The sequence below is a fragment of the Myiozetetes cayanensis genome, unplaced genomic scaffold (assembly GCF_022539395.1).
Source record: "Myiozetetes cayanensis isolate MyiCay16 unplaced genomic scaffold, myiCay2020 scf4, whole genome shotgun sequence".
Classification (NCBI taxonomy): Eukaryota; Metazoa; Chordata; class Aves; order Passeriformes; family Tyrannidae; genus Myiozetetes; species Myiozetetes cayanensis.
Genome location: NW_026087631.1, coordinates 54,240,706 through 54,254,522, shown reverse-complemented (window position 1 = coordinate 54,254,522; position 13,817 = coordinate 54,240,706).

Here is a 13,817-nt window from a genome sequence, read left to right as displayed (position 1 = left end):
GACAATAACTGAAGGAGAATATCAGATGGCATCCTGCCAGGGATCATACGACAGACTGGGCTGGACAGACTGGGCTGACAAAGGGCAACCACTGTTAGTTAGAAGCAGTGATTCCAGGATCCACCTTTCCCTCTCATCTAAAAGGTAGCACACATTATGTGCCTGTGTGTCCCCTGTCTCACTATGGCTTCAGGAAAAGCCTCCCTTCCTTTCTTCTTCTCCTAATTAGATATTTTCTGGGAAAAACACCTTGGCTCTCAAAAGCTCCTTACAAAGCTTGCTGTCTGATATTGAAGAAAGACAGATTACCTGCAGGCTATAGCATGTCAGGGTTTGTTTTGGTTTTTTTTGTTTTGTTTTGAGTCCTTGTGCCTGCACTTTTAACCCTCCCACCAAAACAGTTGTCTTTTCTGCTAAAATACCATTTACGTTATGGAACAGAGTGAGCAGGCCTGGGAGCCACCCAAACGTGATGTCTTTTGGTGTCCTCTTTGGGCCTGAGAGCCACTAAGTCCTTGGGGACACTGGAGTGAATGGTGGCCAGACGGAGAGAAGGTTGGGAGAGAGAAGGGAGGCTGGACCAAGTACAGGACAAGTGGAGCAACTGCCTGGTTCGAGAAAGAAATGTTTATCTGCCTATTTTAGCTTTGCGTTACATTAAATGATTGCACAATAAAGTTTTGGGAACAGTCCATCCATACTCATCATCACCTCTAGGCTTCGCGAATGAAGATTTGAGAAGGGCTCTACCCACGCTTGCTACAAGCACGCTGATGGCTAAAAAGGCCAATGCAAGATAGACAAGTCCGGTTGCAGAAGGCACAGCAGAAAGACTCCCCAGGTGATATCGACGAGATGCGATTCTCTCTGCGCTGTCTTTTCTCCTCGAGAGTGATCCTGCGTGTGTTCTCAGAAGCAGCAGCAGCGTTATAGATGGTGTGTCTCCAGGCCTCCCGATTGGAGGCCAGGGTAGACCAATGGTGGTGATCAATATGGCCAAGGCTGAGGGATTGTTTCAGGCAGTCCTTGTATCTCCTCTTTGGGGCTCCTCTCTTGCGGCAGCCAGTGGCAAGTTCCCCATAGAGCACGATCTTAGGGAGGCGGCAGTCCTGCATCCTGGAGACGTGCCCTGCCCAGCGCAGCTGTGTTCTCAGCAGCATGGCCTCAATGCTCGTGACTGCTGCCTGTTCAAGGACAGACGTGTTGGCCACACAGTCAGTCCAGTGGATGTTTAGGATTGTAAGGAGGCAGCGCTGATGGAAGCGTTCTCAGAGACACAAGTGGTGGCGGTAAATGACCCATGATTTGGATCCATATAAAAGAGTAGACAGTACAACAGCTCTGTAAATGCTGATCTTTGTACTTTTCTTCAGGTGTTTGTTTTGCCACACTCTTTTATGGAGTTTACTGAAAGCTCTGTATGCCTTTGCTAACCTGTTGTCTATTTCTGCATCAATCTTACCATCTGAAGAGATGATGCTTCCCAGGTAACTAAACTGCTGGATTGATTTGAGCTCTGTCCATCCTTACTCACTAGGAGTTAAACAACAGCAGCAGTTCCCCTGAAGAACTGAATTACTGGGGTTTTGTTTGCAAGCTGTACCCACTCTGGGGATTCTCCTGTGGGCTTTCCCATTTCATGCACTCTGATCCTGTATTTAAATCTCTCCAACTAGTTACCTGAATACCAGCTCCTGGAAAGGGGACCCCTTAGAGCTCTAAGTGCAACTGGAGAGGTTGTTTTCAAAGGAGGGGGTGTTGCCAAGCTTGCATCACTTTAACACTTACGGGGCAATCTAGCCTTATGGGACGGACAGAAGAGACAGAGGCCAGGCAAGAAATAATGGGAACACTTTGCAGCACTTGGCCTTGTTTTGCTCTGCTGTCAGAAGCCAAATACAAGGCATCTGTTTGTGATCTTATCTCAGGAATAGGATAGAGATACAGGGAACCGCTTTAGGCATTTGGGAGAATGCTCTAGAGCCCCCATGTCATTTTCAGTGTCTTTTCTTCTGGAGAATCCCTTGGGAGGGGCAGTGCCTCTGAACCTGCTCCTAGATAAGCATCCAAAAGCAGGACCTTGACTTCAAACAAAAATTTTGTTCATATGTTGGAAGGTAGAACAGGACTCTCATATAGTGCAACTCTCTTTGTCATAATAGCAACTAGCACATAAATTAGGGCTTTGCTCTTATATGAGTGCTTAGCTTCTTGAACAGAATTGTTGTGAGAAAAGCAAGGAATGGATCAGTTTGCTTATTTTGGGCTTACAGTAAAAGAACCAAAATTGAGAGTGAATTCTTCATAGAATATCTTAGCACTTCAAAACTTGTCTGAGAAAGACATCCTTTAAATCTTTTTGCTTAGACTACAGTATTGAAACATCTGCATGAGAGATGTTCAAAGCTAAAAGCCACATCATTTTTAGTGTTTTTCTAATTTGGTTATTCGGTCCATATCAGTAGGTATTAGGATTGTCTTGCCAGGAAATACAAAACAACAAAAGTATCACACATGATCCACATAACAAGCTGTTCAAAGAAGCACACACACCTAAAGGGTCTGCCTTACCAGTGTGTATAAACACCTGGGGCAGCCAGCTCCACGTGGCTCTGCTTGGGCAGGGGTCTGGACCAGATGACCTCTAGAAGTCCCTTCCAGCCTCAACCATTCTGTGACTCTGTGAAAAGCTGTAGTGATTTCAAGAAAAACATACAGATATTTCCTTGTAAGGACAGCAATGCTTACTTGTCTGTAGTGCAGCATACCTCACAGCCTGTGTCCCCACCTAGAGAATATTACGCTAAAACAGTTCTTTGAAAGTCATCAATTCTACTCCTATTACGTAAACAGAGGACGTGGTCCAGAATCTTTTCATGCACTATCAAACAATGCCACAAAGGATGGGTGTGAAATCAAACCAGAAAGTGGATATGCATAATTTTCTCTCCTTAGTGACACAGATATTATATAACCTACCTTCTATTCATACATGCACTGCACAGACTGGCAAGACAGAATGAGAGCCTTACGTCATCACCACTTTCATCATAAATTTCATGTTCCACAGAAGTCCATTTCTACTTCCTTTGAAATCAATGTTCAGATTATCACTAAGCTTAATGAGAGCATGACTGGTGTACCTGTCTCAGATTGAAAAGTGAGTCTAACACTAAACAGATGAAATTAAGTTAAAATGTTGTGCAAGTCTTTTCTGTGTTCAGCATGTTGTTAGGAATGTCTGTGGACATAATCAGGGAGAAAGACAATACAGCTGGCTGTTAGCACAGAATAATCATTCTTTGTTAGATTAGTGCAAAAGGAAAGTCATAATTTTTGCAATGCATAAAATATAAGTCCTGCGATAATGTGTTTTGTTAAACTTTATTTCTTCACAATTGTGTTAGTGCATGTTAATAATTTTTTGGAGGGATGTTAGTGCTATTACACTTTCTTCCCCTTCTCAGCTTCATGCATCGGAAGGGAAAGATGTAGTTTTCAACTAGTATAGATGCATCAGCAGATCAATTTTTCTGAAGGCGAAATCACTAGATGTTTACGTTGGATATGTGCTGACACTAACAGGTTTTAATCAATGATGTTATGCTACAGAAACAGAGAAAATGACAGTCTGATTGACGGGGCAACAGCTAAGGACTGCTGCATGGCTGTGCCAAATTTCAGCTGGGTTAGTGTGAACTGAAGTCTTGGCTATAACTTGTTCTGACAAGAGATGAGGCGGTGTATGTCTGTGAGGCTATTACATTACCAGTATCGCTCAGCAGGGTTCAGCAGAACTGTACTCCAAGAGTGAATCCAGCCTTGTCATTTCAGATCATACACATTTACCCTGGAAAGTGGTTGCTTGAATTTTCAATCAAAACAGAATTTTTAAGCTCACTGACATGGGATTCCTTTTTTCTTATTTTATGAACATAAAGGTAATGCTGCTGCAATTAGTGCAAATGTTAAATGTCTCAACCAACACTTAAAAAACGGTGGGTCCTTTAGTTCTTGCTCTCTTGGTGAAGAATGGATTTTTTTTTCCTGAAGGCAATGCTTTTGTTAGAGACAAATTGCAAGACTCCATACAGAGTAGCTGTTCAGAACTGTAGGGTGTGCATCAAGCAAGAACTCACTGTAAGTGACATAGCAGTCCCTTCTGAGGTTAGGATTTAATAATAGCAGGTAACAAAATCCAGCTGTATTTTCCCCTAAATTAAAAAACAAACAAACAAACAAACAAACAAACAAAAAACAAGAAGAAACCCCCCAACCGAAACCAAAAACCATACCAAAATGAAAACTAATAGTGTTTTATTCATCTGATCAACAAAAAAAAAAAAGAGTCCAAGAGGATGTGGTGTCTAAGATGACCATGACTTATATGCAGTTTATGAGATAAATTTTCAAGAAAGGAAGCAGTCTAGGAGACAAAGCTGTAAATGAAGATACACATTGGGCAATCACTTTCATTTTATTCATTTCACAACCTTCCCACCAATGTCCCTGCTACAAGACATAGCTTTCTAATCCTGGAACACTTTGCTCCTAATCCCTCCTCATTAGATTATCATTATCAGAGTAAAGAGAGCATCACTTACACCAGATGGGACAGAGGCTTCTCAAGCAGCACACAGAGATTCTTCCTTCTCTTTCTTTAACTTCTAGCCTGAGGAACACAGTGTATCCTCATTAAAAAGCCTGCCTGTCCTTTACACTGTGATCTTACTCCCTGATGTTTACTGAACTTCACTTTTGTAGCTGTGGCCCTCTGTCTGCCAAAAGTCTTCTCTACCACTGCACTTCATAAGAGAAGAGGAAGAACTGCATGGAGACTTCAAGTTAGTCACAGCAGAAGTGGTGATTTATTGGTGTCATCTGAGGCCAAAGATACAGTTACTGTTTGAATAGACAGTAATTCTCTTTAGGCAGGATTTCACCCAAGATGAACAAGAGGGATCCACAGAAAGGTAAAATAAGAGTGATAAGTCTGGAAAAAGCTCATTCTTTAATTGACCTTTATAATAATAGAACATGAACAAACAGAAAAGAAAAGCATTTGATATCAATATCAGGAAATGGTTTCACGCAGGTAACAAACCCATGTGTAATCCAATGCCACAAATTAAAAGTGAAATCAGTAATTTAGGAGGATTATGGAAGTACTGGATAACAGATATTGGCAGCATGACATCCTGTTACAAATGGTTGTCAAAGAGTAACTACTAGCCAAAAAATTGTTGTGCCATCACCAAGTCAATGATAAAAATAATAAAAGGTTTTCTTTTGTGCTGAGTTGTTATTGACAGCTTTTCTTCTAATATATCTAATACTAGCTTCAGTCAGAAACATAGTCAGAAGCAGAACAGGTCTCAGTCTGGCTGTCTGTAGCTAATTTTTACCCATGTTTATGCCTTTCTTTGTCTAGCATGGACAGTGACCAAAGCAGAAAAGGAGGAGGTGGTCAAAGATGAGGAATATTTTGTCAATTCTTACAGTAAAACTCACCTCATTTGCTGAACACAGTCCACTCATAAAAAAAGATGTCACTTTGTGGCAGTCAGCTTTATTACCCTTCTTCCTAAAAATAAACCAGATCTGTTGTAGTGGTGGGTGTCTGAAGATGCAGAGTGACAAACAGCACCTCCTTTATCTTCACATTTTCTTCTTGATGTCTTGATAACATGCCCATGTCAAATGTTTAAATAAAAGTCATCTTTTACCAATCAACATATTTACTTCTCCAGAAATGCTAATGGAGATCCAGCACCAGAATAAGAAAGAAACACAAAGAGGGCAGCAGCGTTGTACTTTCATCTGCTCCAGAAAGCAGCTGTCAGCACTAATATAAAAGTTACCCAACAGGCATCCAAATTTATGCTAGATAAACATTTCTTCAATCTATTACAAAGAGCAGGAACCTAGTTTTTTTATGGCCATTGCTCTGAGTAACTATTTCCCAGTCTTTCTTTCCTATGATACATACACACACTGAGATAGTTGCCTCACAGTGGAAGGACATCAGGTTGGTCAGGCATGTTTTCCCCTTCACAAGTCCATGTTCACTACTTGCAGCCTCCTTCTTGTCCCAAAAATAGTTTCCAGGATTAGCTGCTCCACCCCCGTCCTAGGTACTGAGGTGAGACTTCACAGGCTGTAGTTCCTCAGATTCCCCTTCCCTTTCTTGGAGACAGGAGAGACCCTTACTCCCTTCTAGTCCTCAGGATCTCTATTAACTCCCTCCTCCACACCCTTTAAAGATGATTGCAAGCAGCTCATAATGACATAGGCCAACACCCTCAGCACTTGTGGGTCCATTGCATAGTCCCATGGATGTCTGTAGATACAGTTTATTTTATATTTTTATATTTATTTATTTATCTATTTATCTATTTATATATTCCGTAACATGATCATCCTCCACCAGGAGTAAAAGTGCTTTGCCCTGGACTTTTCCAGTGGTTCCTGAGATTACTGAGGACAAGCCATACCAGTGAATAGAGTGATGAAGAACGTATTGAATACTTTTGTGTCCTGGTTCACAAGGCTCCCTGCTCATGGTAATGGGGTCACATTTTCTCTGTCTTTTTTTTGCTGCTGATGTCCTTGTGAAAACCTTCCATGTTGCTGCTCACATGTGTTGCCGTATTCACTTCCAGATGGGCTTTGGCTTTCCTGAATCCATCCCTCCACAGTCAGACAGTATCTGTATAGTCTTCCTGGGTCACCTGTCCCTGCTTCCACCTCCTGTACACCTTCTTTTTATGTCTATGTCTAGCTGGGAGCTCCTTGCTCAACCATGTGGCCTCCTGCCCTCTTTGCTTGGTTTTTACTTGGACCATTCTTGAGCTTGGAGAAGATGACCCTTGAATATCTGCTAGGTCTCCTAGAGTCCTCCTCTCTCCACACTGCTATTGTGTGGAATTCTTCCAAGCAGATCTCTGAACAGGAGAGAATTTGCTCTTGAGAAGTCCAAGATGGTTTCTGCTGTTTGCCCTATTCCATCTTCTCAGGATCATAATCTCCACCATCTCATGGTCCCTGTAGCCAAGCATGTCTCTGATCTTCACATCCCTGACCAGTTCCTCCTGGTTTCTAAGTATCAGGTCCAGCTGAATACCTCTGCTCCGTGTCTTGTTGATCACCTGTGTTGGGAAGCTGTTGTTTATTCTTGCATTGGAAATGTCTGCAACATTGAGTCTACTGATGCAAGAAACCAGCAGATAAAGAACACTTTCTGTTACTTCATAGACACAGGTTCATGTCAGTGTCCCTGCTGTTGTGACACAGTTATGCTGTTCTGAAAAAAAGCTCTTGTGTTCTTCTGCATAAACTGCTGTTCTCAGTTGGCTCCCTCTGTTAGTTGCATTTATTGTTGTCCAAGCTCTTCATTGGTTGTAAAATGACATTCAGTAATCCATTTTTCTTAGAAGTCAATCTCTTCATGTCAGTCTTGTAATGGTCATGACAGCCACAACCTCTTTGAATCTTCTGAACCTCTTTGTCATCTGCATTCAAACAACAACTCTAGGATTTATTTGGCTTAACTTTGCCATAGAGACAGTGTGGGGTTATCTTGAGATCACATTCCACAATAAACTCAGCATTTTTATTAAATCTGGTTGACTGCAGACTAGAAAGAACAATAGATTTAATAAAAAATGGATTACAGATACTGAGCAGTTGGAAGAATTAAGGCATCCATACGGCATATGTACTCGACTCTGGGACAGAGGCACCTCTGCATACAGGACATGACATTTGATCAGTCAGACACTCTGACACAGGGACTAAATTTTAGTTATACCTTTACTTTTTCAACTGACCAAAATTAGTGCTTAACTTGGGGATGAAATTTCTTTAACAGTTATCCTTCCTCCAGCTTGCATGCCCTGATCATCAGAAAAGAGCTGCTGCTTCCTTAAAGAAAGCCTTATCGGGCACAGAAACCAGAAGCTCAACAGGATGCTGCAGGTTACTGAACCATCATATGCAATTCTAGTGGGAATACAATTCCTTATTAAACTGAATTGAATAGATACAGAAAAGCTTGGTGAAGTGCCAGGAAGGAAGTATGGACTGGATTTTCCTGCCATTTAATTCTTTAACTGCTAAAAAAGCATTCTCTCAGACACTGCCAGTTCCTCTATATGGCAAAGAAAAAAATTTTAAGATCTGTGTTAAGAATGAAAATGTCTAAACACGGGGATATGGCAAAAGCAAGGCTGCCTAATAATTTGCTGCACTAGAGGTATAATTCCCTCTTACAGGACCAACAAGGGGCCTGTATGCAATGGTGCCTTTCAATGGGTCACAGTCTGGTGGTGATGTTTAGCGTATGCTCCAGGGACTTAGCACTAAGCCTGCTTGGCCCTAGGCTGTGATGCTGACCAAAGACGCCAAACTAAATGAGTTAATTCCCAAAGCCACTTCATGAGAAACTGCAAGAAGAGGACAGAGTAGGAGAAATGGTAGGCTGCAAGAAAGCATAAGGGGAACAAAAGGAGAGAGAAAGACACCCACACATAATGCCTGATTAAACAATTCAGCTGAACTCGTACAAAAAACAAAACCAAGCCCTCTGACCAAACTTGGGCAGAAACACATAGTGAAAATTTAGGACTATCATGGCTCGTAACAGAACAAGTTTGTATGGACTTAAGTTATTTTCTTAATTAGTTTATGTATACAGCTCTAAGCATAAATATTCAAGAAAGACAACTTTATACAGGAGAAAACTTACAGACTCCCGGAAAAGCTTCAGTTGGCACTAAGGGACAAAAATACTGCCACAAACAAAGCACTTTATTTCAATGACTTGCTGTAGCCAGAAAAGAAAAAGGAAACAGCAGATCTACTTCTTTCCAGACTCCAGGTCAATGGGACAGGAAGGAACTTTTCAGCCTGAGCAGGCTCTTCCAAGTTCTGAATGTCAGCTAACTTTATTATGCCAACTAATTAAGACACAGGCAGAATGAAGATCCTGCTGAACACAGCAGGATCCTATCACAAGATTCAACAGACTGTACCAAGTCACATGGGGTGAGACTCCAGGGCTGGTGGTGACCCACATCCACTTGTAGGCTACTGCTCATGGGCAGGGATGTCCTCAGGGGTTTTATCTGCTTACAGTCTTTAGAGAATGTGAGTAGAAAAAGTAAAAGCAGAAAAAGGTTGTCTTTCCCTTTCTTGTCTAAGAGTTCAGATTTCTGTACCAATTAAAGGTTCGAAAGATTTGTAGGTTACAGTGGTCAGCCTTGCTGTGCCGTTCCTTGGCCAACTACCACCTGGAATTCTGTAATTGAAGAAATATTTCAGTTGTTTTGACCTGCAAGTAAGGGAAGAAATGATTTTTTAATTCTTTTGTTGATACAGTAAAGTGGCTTTGAGTGACATAGTGAAGTGGCTTTGAGTTTCTTGGAAATGAAGTCAAGGTTTGCATTCGGTATGCTGCAGGTTAAAAGGAAGAAGTTTGCATCAGTGAGAAGTCATTGATGTTTCTATTTGGGTTAAGAATTAAATATATTTCATAGGCTGGCTTTTGCACTGTGATTACTATCGCTGTCTTGCCAGTGAAAAAGAAGATCCCAATGAGAAAACCTTTTCCTTCCAGATTTGAGGACAAGCAACAGAGTGAAGAAAGGAAGTATCCAGGAACAGCCCAGGACTAACTCAAGCTGAAAAGTCTGCCAATAAGAGCCCCTAAAATCGATTTTTATCCATACTGACTCTGGCGACTTCTATACTTCCCTGCCGATTAGGGTTTTGATACTTCTGGCTTTTGCTCTCTGCTAAAGGTTCATTTCCCTGGAAACAGGCACTGTATTCATGAAAATAAGGAAGCAGGCTCTAAAAGCTGATGTTTAAAGAAAACCCAGCTCTTCAGACCTGTTGAACAGCAATTTGCATCTTCGAAGTCCATTTACCCAGAGAGATGTAAAGTTGGTACACATAGCTACCATCCAGAGAAGAGTTTGTTCCAAAAAGGCTGTTTCAGAGGCTTCAAATTATGACTAAATTTCTAGCAGTAAATTGTTCCAGTTGCATTAATTTACAAGGAGAAAAAAATAACTTAAAGAGCCTGAAGTACATAGTCATTAATCAAATTCAATCCTCATGCAGAAGTCATTGTTTTAGATATTCTTCTTTTAAGTTTGTTAATGTTTTATGGTGTAACATACCAAAATTCGGGCTGTGTTTCCAGTGTCCTGAGATGGTATAAATACACTCCATTGCTATGTATGAGCTTAAACTCAGGATCATCTCTATTATAAAACCAAGAAGCTGAGGGACTGCTTAAGGAAATATTATTGGAAAGCATATTTCTCCCACTGAAACACAAAAAAGCTAAGTACTTACATGCCTAAAGGTTTTTTTTTTGTTTGCTTGCTTGAACCAATATTCTTTGGTAATGTTTGGATTTTGATATAATCCAGAGATTCCTATCAGGCTTGAGATATACCAGTGGTGTACAGGGATTCTTAGAGAAAGATTTTTTTCTTCCTTGGTCTATTAAAGTTTAGAGAAGAAATAGGTGCATTTTTTTACCAGAAGGATCCCCTGGAACAGGCCTCCTAGATAGTGAGGTTGATGCGCTGAGCCTGTTGCTGTTTAAGGAGCATTTGGATTACGCCCTTAAGAAAATACTTTAACTTTTGGTCAGCCCTGAAATGCTCAGGCAGTTGGGTGAAATCACTGTTGTAGGTTCCTTCCAGCTGAAATCTATTCTATTCTATTCTATTCTATTCTATTCTATTCTATTCTATTCTATTCTATTCTATTCTATTCTATGGTTTATACAGTGCAAAGCAAAGAAACATAAGCAAAATATTGAAGCTAACAACTGAGCAAGTAGACTTTTTGACTACTTTTTAAAACTTTCAATTAAGTGCTTCTAAAGCAAAAAGTAAGTATCTTTTCTAGTGTATAGGGTCTCTTAGTTTGTATGTCCTAATGTTCACTGCATAGATGTTTCTAGCAATTCTATAATTCTTTCTTTGGATTGGTTTTGTTTGGTTTTGTTGGTTTGGTGGACTTCTTTGCTTTGTTTGTTTTGTTTTTCTTTTTTGCTTCCCAGGGTGTATATCACAGAATAAGCTTTATTTCTATTCCAGTGAAAAACACAACATTCTCTGTTGTGTCTGTGTGGAGTTGTAGCAGCAAGCCACTTAAAAACCTGACATATTGAACAAGCATCCTATGGAAGCAACTGCCTTCTGATGATTTGGAGGAAAGGGGTCAATGAGAAGAATCAGTCAAAATTTTGAGGTCTGTAAAAGTTCATGGAAGCCTGAGAAAGGAAATTAAATTGCATGGCATTTAGCGAAAATATAAACAGAGGGAAGGAAAGGATGTAAATCTGGTATCCAGGGTAGAAGATGATTCAGTAATGGGGTTTACACATGCAGGTAAATATTGCTATTTCCAATTGTAGCAACTTACATTTTTAATGTCTTTTAGTAAAGATTCTAAGTGACTGGTTTGTCTAGCATTTTTATAAATGGACTATTATTTTTTTCCCATTTCTCCTATATCTTTGAAATATTCTTTTTAAAGCCTTGGGGTACTTTCGACAGGAGTTTTGGGATCCAGTGAAATTCTACTGAAGCATGTCAGCTAGCAAGAACACAGTGCTCATCTTGGGACAGGATATATTCCAAGCCCAAACCAAGTTTTAAGTCTCACCATAGACCAAGTTTTCTTCCAAAGCTGTTCCATGAGTCCACAAATGACACAGAAGAAAGGACCGTATACATAATATAAGCTTCTCTTTAAGTTAGCTGTAATTCACTCCTCTTCCGCATCAGAATTTCAGTGACTACCATGCTGAGGGACAGTTTGCTGAGGTGTTTGGCCATGACCACTGTAAGCCCCAATCTGCAGATTCAGAGGTTTAATTAAAAATTGCAAGCTAGAGCTACAGAGATACAACTGCAAAAGGGTACAGGAACTTTTCTATTCCTTTAATAAATTATACTATTTATTCTTTGAAATGAAACCCCATCACAGTAGGCTTTACATGAGAACATGAATTTTACGCAAAATCTCAGTGAGCTCGACTTTCCTTTCTTTTCTCTGGTGCATTAAAATCAGCCTGCTTTCCACTCACTATGTATGGGCAAGTAGATCCTATTGTTGCTGGTACTCCCAAAATACTTCCTGTTGTGATGCTGAAATCTAGACTCTGCTTAGGTCACATAGCTATTCACATGAAAGTAGGAACAGTGATGTAGATGTGAATTAGAAGAAAGTGTTGTTCAATAAAAATAAAACCTGGCCACTACAAGGTTCAAAGTAACAATATTAAGATCTGAAACCTGGTAGCCTAATTTCAGTTCAGGCTGGAGGAAATAAAATTTGAGTTTCAATTTATTCAAGCAAGAATTATGACTATTTGTAATTTCCTTGCTGGTTTACATTACATATTGAGAGCATAACTCAATTGCTATTGGACAGTATCCACAGTGCAAACCTCACAGTGATTGAGATGCACTAGACACCTAAAAAAGATCCATGACTGAAGAGAGATATTTCTTTAGTTTATAATAGTGGTTTCTCCATTCAGACTTGGGAAGTCTGAATGGGTACCTGATCATTTACAGGCAAAAGATGAAAATTCAGCTGTGTATCTCCTATAACATTTTGTCGGCAATTTGCAATAATCTATGCAAGCATTAATGCTTATATAAATAGGACCAGGCATTTTATTTAGTATTAATTCTACCTGCCTGTCTCCCAGCCCGAAGTCCTCCTGGCAAAGGCTGCTTGATCTGTCTGTTTGAGGTCAGTTGCTTGGGAAAGCAAATTTCCCTAAGCTCTCCTCCCCTTTCTTCTCTGCAGTGATGAGGAAGCTCCTTGCTGGAAAATGGAAAGACCATGTGGCCAGAGGTGGCCTTCAGAGCCTCCAGAGGCTAACACAGTTTCTCACAGCCTTCTGAAAGCATGTCTGCAAGGCCTCTCATCAGTGAAACTATTTTCTGTGTCACAGAGCAAGAGAGGCTTCAGCAGAGATACCAAAAATTACTTTCTTCCTTGTGAAAATAGGTATTTTTTAAACTTCCCTCTCATTCCTCACTTACTTTCATTTTCCTTTAGAAGCCTCCCAAGATTTACCCTTATGAAAGTCAACTTGTCCTTGCTATCTAAAATCTTAAAGGCAAAATTCAATCCTCTGCAAAGGGGCTCCCTTAATACACAATTGATGGGTTGCTGCCTTTGATACACTTGAGTCCAGTGCAAACCTTGACATGGACTACTGGGTGTACAGGCTATCAGAAGAAAGCTGGTACATTTATGTGAGACAGAGAGTATTTTCAGGCAAAACATGAGAGAAAAACTGGCCCCACCAGTGAACATGTGAAAGCTAATACATGCATGACCTTCCTGGAAATGCTTACACCTGTGGTGAGTGCAGCCTTCACAGAATAGTATTTTCGGTACCTCTCTGTACTACTAAGGTTTAAAAAAGGGCACTGAAATTCCATGTTTATCTTTACAGCATTTTTCAAGACCAAACTCTGTAGTCAAGTCAAATAGTGACATCACATGGCATACTGTTAGACCTTGTGCTCACTCAAACAGAGATATCATTTGATGGATCCCAGTGCTTATTTTCAAAGTGTACCATAAGGTTGAGGTGGGGGCTGATAGTTTAGAAGGATTACAGGAGATCAGGAGGCATGATGTGCTGGAGACACTCTCCTGGCAAGTTCTCAGAGGACCTTTTGCTCTCTTTTTGAGCAGCAAAGTGCAAAGTTGTCTCATATGATTTTTTTTTTTTTAAGATAACTGTGTAAATTCCCTATAGTAGGTAT